This window comes from Nuphar pumila, chromosome 14 (genome assembly GCF_984573655.1).
Source record: "Nuphar pumila chromosome 14, dmNupPumi1.hap1.1, whole genome shotgun sequence".
Taxonomy (NCBI): Eukaryota; Viridiplantae; Streptophyta; class Magnoliopsida; order Nymphaeales; family Nymphaeaceae; genus Nuphar; species Nuphar pumila.
Window position 1 is genome coordinate 85,935,345 of NC_143262.1, and position 6,748 is coordinate 85,942,092.

The 6,748-nt window shown below is 38.5% G+C and overlaps 1 pseudogene across 1 annotated transcript; it reads right to left on the reverse strand.

The window, feature by feature from the left end:
- Nucleotides 1-481: 481 nt before the first annotated feature.
- Nucleotides 482-2,652, reverse strand: LOC149817228 (ABC transporter G family member 5 pseudogene; annotated as a pseudogene). Its single transcript, XR_016427567.1, has one exon. The product of XR_016427567.1 is annotated as an ABC transporter G family member 5 pseudogene (transcript).
- Between the last annotated feature and the right edge of the window lie 4,096 nt (nt 2,653-6,748).

Genomic DNA, 6,748 nt, shown 5'->3' on the forward strand with positions numbered 1-6,748 from the left:
AGGCACATGTTCACAGTTGGAAAAATTACTTGTCATATCTAGTATAGCAAATAAATCCAGAAAATTTTGGCTGAATGTATTGGTAAAAGTTGTACTATTTTAGACAGAGGGTCTCAAGTTTCAAATTCCCGCTGGGCCTTTCCCCCATATTGCCTATGAATCATAAGAGATGTGAAAATGAAAAAAAGAATACTAGCAGAGGATTTGGGCAACTCTGCATTTCAGACATCTGCCACTTTCCTGTGTAATAGAGGCTCTCGGCCTAAATTCATGTCATAGATGGTCACGTTAGTAGGGTAGGTTGTATGTCGAACATTTCGGATAGATATCAATAGCAGCACGCCATATGTGCTTAACCAGCTAGCAAATGGATCTTGTAATGATAGTTGTCATTTTCCTGAAAACATGAACTATAATGCTTAAACACATCCTCAAGACAAATGAACACATCCTCAAGAAAAATGATGCATTAGATTGACCCTGACAGAAAGACATAAACATCACCAGTGGTTAGAATAAATATTATAAACAGAACAGTTTTATCTCACAGTGATAAGAAAGACATAACAGCTTACAGTTTCCAATCATACACACGTGAGCTCGAATTTCTTACACTTGCGACTCGCTTTATTACATCCTCTAATGGTTTAGAGAGAGAGAGAGAGAGTACAAGTCAGTTTAGAAGACTCTTTAGACTACCTTGAAAACACCTGCATCTGAGAATGATGTAAGAGAAGAATCTGTAGGCCACTATGAAGCAGACCATGAACATCACATTCCTCCATCTTCCTTCCTGTTCCAGGCCTTGTTCTCTTAGTACATCCTCCCCATTCATCAAGCACCTCCCAAACCTGTAATCTAAGCATCCCTTCCAAGAAGAAAATTCATTCACCAAGAATCCTTCAAAGGGATACTTGAAAAGTGAAATATAATGCATGAAGATCCAGTATCTTGGTATTTGATCCTTTGATATAAAATATCCAGAAAACAGAAAGAATGATCCCATGACACCTGCAATCACTGAATTCCCAATGATGAAATTTGGAACTAAGGCACTGAAGCATGCGACAACAGAATTTGCTGTATACAATATTAGCCAGATTATCAAGAGAAAATAGAGGAAAGCTGAGAAACTCCTACTCAGACCCACGAGCCAATAGAGTGGAACGGCGAAGAGCAGAGCCAAGATAAGCAGAAATGGCAGAAAAACTAATCCATTTGCAATGACATATGATGATATCCTGTAGCTTCCACATGAAATCTCTTTCATTAGGATCTCTCTTTCCTGCAAAAAGATTGGTAGAGCTTCTGTTGTACAAGACAGCAGGAATGTCAAAATGAAAGCAAATAGGCCTATTCTTTCTTCTGCACCAGTTCTGTCTCCCTTGAGATCATAAAAGATGGTTCCCAGAACAAGACCTGCTATTAACATTTGCAAAGTTCGAACCGCGAAAAGCTCCTTGGTTCTAATTGTGCTTTTGGTGAATCGCTGCGTTAGGATGATTATCTCTTTGAGCCTAGAGTTAGCACATACCCAATCAGAACTAAATCCACCTCCATCATCAAAGCCTCTCTCAGCTACCTTGTTCAGTTGAAACAGCTGTTGCAGAGTTCCTTTGTTTCCAGCTTCTTCGCGATGTTTGTGTTGAGGCAGCTGTTTTTGGAGATCCTCGACCGCATCGATCGCAAATTCTATGATATTTACATGCATAGGGATCTGCAGGCCCATTGATACCAAATGATTTTTGAGCTGATCGGTGGTGCCATGATGGAGCACTGATCCATTGGCCAATAGCAGGATAGAACTGAAAAGCTTTATGATCTTGAACCCAGGCTGGTGTATGCTTAGAATTACAGTTCTACCGTGGATCTCGGCCATGAGTTTAAGCATGTCAATGATCTGCAGTGCAGATGTGCTGTCCAAGCCAGATGTAGGCTCATCCAGCAAAAGCACCGAAGGATCATGGATGACATCAACACCAATTGACACCCGCCTTCTCTCTCCACCAGAGATGCCTCTGGTCTTCTCATTGCCGATTCGCGAATGCGCGACGTGTTCCAATCCGAGTTCTTGAATCAGAGATGAAACTTTATCAACTTGTTGGGAGTAAGGGAGCTTGACCCTGAGCCTGGCACTGAACAAGAGTGTTTCTTCCACTGTTAGGAGTGGAAACAGAGTGTCTTTCTGGGTCACATAGCCTGAAATCTTCTTGAACCGGATCTTATCGATTGGTTTCTGGTTGACTGATATGTTTGAGGTTTGTGGGATGATCCTTCCTGCTAAGATCTCCAGGAGACTGGATTTTCCGGCACCACTAGGGCCAACAATGGCAAGTATCTCCCATGGCCTGGCTCTGCAACTCACATTCTTGAGAACATGTTTAGTCGTCTTAACAATGCCAACAATTTGTTCTTCATCTTCTGTTGGTTTAAGTGAGCTGGGCTCCTCCTCTCTGCTCCATATCCTGAATGGGTGGCTTGTTTTCTCCACATCAACCCTGTAGTTGATACATTTTGCTTCTATTTCACAGCCCTTCTTCTTCATGGATTCGCCCTTGTTCTTCATGGATTCCCTATTTGCTGATCCTTGCAATCAATCTGCTGGTACTCTCACACGGGCTGTGTAGATGATGTGAAGACAGACTGCTGAAATTAAAACTTAGCCCCATTCTTTATTTACTGTTATAAACATCCTCATTAGCTCTGAAAATTCTAAATGATATAGCTTGAGGCCCACTTTAACAAAATGACTAAAATGGCCTTTGTGCAGCTAGATTGATTAGACAAACTGATTCAGATCCAATTCAAGCAAATCAGACTCATTACTCAGTTAACATTTAATGTGCTTATGAATATTGTAGTTGGAAATTTATTTGGTTCATTGATTCAATCATCCTATATCCTGATCTATCCCATAAGCAGGTTTGACTTATTAGCCGCTTGTTTCTTGAAATTTTGGTGCATTGTAAATAAAATAACATTTTCATATCAATTTACTCGAACCCAGCATTGACCATGCTGAATCACAGGCTTCTCAGAAAGGTTCGGACTGCCAATTGGATCTGGCTCATTGTTCTAGTTGTGCTTTTCCAAAGAATTTGTATATTGTGAATGAAGTTTTGATTTATCTTACTGCCAACATGTTCAAACTCAAGTTTCACAGCGAGTTTCTGAGTACAAATTGGATTGAAACCTTTCAACATTGTGGATAAAGGTTTGATTGGTAAACTGACCTGTTTGAACCTAGCTTTGAACCATTAGATTTTGGCTTTCAATGTTGGCTTAAGCTCCTCTAGGTTATAACCAATTAGTCTCTTCTCATTAACTGAGCTGAGTGAGAATCATGTTCTGATTGCAATCTTGATAATTCTGTTAAAACACACACACACACACACATTGGTTATTTCACATATTAGTACTGCAACATTTTCATGAATGGGATAAGAGTAGGCCAACATTTTCTTGAATGGATGCAACTTTCAAGGATTGAGAACAGTAAGGGACATTTCCGTCATTGGTGTCTGTCCAGTAACGGTTATCCTTCAGACAACTCTGGTTCTTTTGGCTGAGGCATCTTGGTTCTTCTCTCAGATTCTTGGTAGCATTTTTCTCAGTTCTTATGAGTATTTTTGTCATTTAACCTAGGAGCAATAGGGGCCTCTAGAATATGCCATGTGGAAAGTTGCAGGTTTCACGTCAGACCTAAAGTTGGAGGCTTGTGGCCAGGATTGCTCCAAAAGATACTGGTTGCCATCCGAAGAATTCTGTGGTTCAAATTGGTGTATACGATATAGAAATGCTCCTGCTATTTGATACAATCACAGTTTTGCCACTGTCTTATTGCTTCAGCTCTACTGCATTTGAACAAAGCACCACTCACTGAGTCCACTGTCTTGTTTCAGATTTTTGTCATATCAAACAAAACACTGCACAGGACCAGACTGAACTGAACCAACAACTGGTTGGATCAAGAAACAGTAAACTTGTTGAGCCAATTGTAATGTCTCTCGGAAAGTAACTGTGATTTTGGTTCGACGAGTCACATGATTCTTCAAACTTTGATTTTTATTGGACTGTAATGCAAACTTGGGTGACAGACAATTTTTGTGTATTATACAGTGCATCTAGCAGGGAAGTGGGAACTTCACTGCACTGCAACCAATCAATAAGCTAGCGAAGAAATGGCTGGCCCATTGAATCGCTCGTAGTATGGTTCGGGAAGTGCTGATGGATCCGGCTCATTGAGTGTCATGATCTGTTGTGCCATTGTTCCATGAAGTGGATCAGATGACTATGATAGCTCACAGAATAGATCATTTCTTGTTGGATAGAATGCTCTTTTTAGGCGTTTAGCATCAGTAATTTGGATGAATGACTATACTATGTAAATAGAGATTAAGCATAAATCCCGAATGGATTAATCCCCTTTCTTCTCTATTAAAGAACAAGTTAGGACTATGTAACAGAGATTTGAATTAATCCCCTTTGTTCTTTAACAGAGATTAAGCATCTCTCCCTCACTAAAATTAGGATGTTTTAACAGAGATTTGAATTAATCTAATCCCCTTTGTTCTTTTCAAAATTTGTTCACTTGCCCAAGACTATAGTGGCAGAATTGTAGTCTTTCTTCCTTGTGAAGGGTACTATTGGCATTTTCTTCGATAAGTGGGCTGACGTGGATGAATTCGTGGAGGAGAATGTGAGGGGGCAGGTCTTGGGCTGATGTGGCGGGGCCTGATTACCTGGCTCGAAAACCAAAGCAAATGGCGCGTGGGGACCACGACACGGTTTGGAAGGCCCGTGACTTGTCTTCACCAAGCCCGTGACTCTCTCTCTCTCTCTCTTTTTGTATAAGTTAAGCCCGTGTCCTTTTCATGCGTCTGTGATTATAATTTAATATATTTGATAAAAATCCACTTTCCAATGAGTTCCATCACCACCACCCTTTTTTCAAAAAACTCACTCTCTCTCTTTATATATAAATATAGGGTAAATATTGATTGAAGGTAAGAAACTAACGACTATAAATTACTTTTTTCTTTAAAATTTTTTTAAGATCAAATGTTAAGGATGTGATCTACATGGTTTGTTCCGTAAGAAACTTGTTTTGAATCACGTAATTATTAAAATTTGGTAACTCAAAAGATCATATTTTTACATAGAAAAAAAAGCACAATTCAAGGCTTGATCCTTACCATGTTAAACACATTTATGTAGTTTGATTGAGCGGATAAAATTGACACATATGATTTGTATATATATATATATATATATATATATATATATATATATATATATATATATATATATATATATATATATATATATATGAGACAAACCAAGCTGCTTAATGCTAAGTATACATCCAACCCCCTCTATTCAACTGTTGATATTTGAAATAGTTCATTTACTTATTTGATCGGTTAATAACATGTAGGAGTTTGGGCTGGTATTGGTCATTTGCTGCGAACATGTTAAACTCTAGTTTATATAAAATTTTGAACCTTTTGTGTGTGAGAGAGAAAAATAGATTAAGTTGCAAATGAAAGGTGCTTTAGTTGGAATTGTGCAAAAACTTTTTTTTATTTTTAATGGGAGAAACCGCCCCCGGCACATAGACCTAGCCGTGCTGGCTCATCCTACCGTACTTACGATCATTGTCGTAAGTCAGCATAAAACTCCGAGAGCTTACCCCTCGACTCCAAGGAGTCGCCAAGCTTCAGCTTATGCATGCTCATGGGATTTGATTCTAGGCTGTTCATCAAACATTGTAGGCCCTATCCCACTACGCCAAACCCCGTGGGTCTATTTGTGCAAAAACTTACACAGACAAGATGTCTTTAGTTTTAATTCTGTTCGCATACCATCATAATACAGCTAAACAAGGAGAAATGTTGTAGTGCATTGGGAGATTTGATCTAGAAGGTTCTGCACCCCTTTGTCTGTTCCACTCAAAAAGCATTATTCTCAGTTTCATTTCTATATGCAAAGGAAGGAAAACTGAAGTCTTATACGTCCTTTTCAAATGTTCACCGTTCACCTAACCAAACAGGAGACATAGGGTTGGCGGCCTCTATTTCCTTCTGACCAGAGAGAGAGAGAGAGAGAGTAATTAAAATATATTTACCAACCAAATATGTTTATTGCTACAAACCAAGATTTTCATAGGTTTACTACTTCTTTTCTAAAATTTTACCCCACAAATATGATTTAAACCCTTGGTTTTATAGAAACAAACTCTTGGATCATCCAATTAAGATATATAAGAAAAAACTTTTAAGGGTTGAAAATCAATGGTTTAAAATTTTCATAAATATTCAAGCATAAAAAATCACATTTCTTGATCGGATTACAAATGCTGAATGCATATGCAGGGTTAGATTTGCAAAAAACCTATATAAATCTCAATTCATACCAGCAAACCTATTTGGTTAATAAACATATTTCAATTTTCCTATATATATATATAAAACCTTGTTAGCATCCCATGATCCCAGTCACAATAAAAGATATGTATATGAGAGAGAGAGAGAGAGTAGGTGTGCATGCATGCCCATAGTTTGCCAGTGAAAGCTACTGTTTTTCGGCAATCTGCTAGGAATTGACTCTTGGATCATATTTTTGACAAAAAAACTTCATTCTGATCACCCCATAAATTGACTAACAGATGTGTATGGTCAGATTTAAAACTAAAATGATAAAAAATGGCGGAAATGGCCATGCAAACCGTTTCAATCCTACCCTTTCT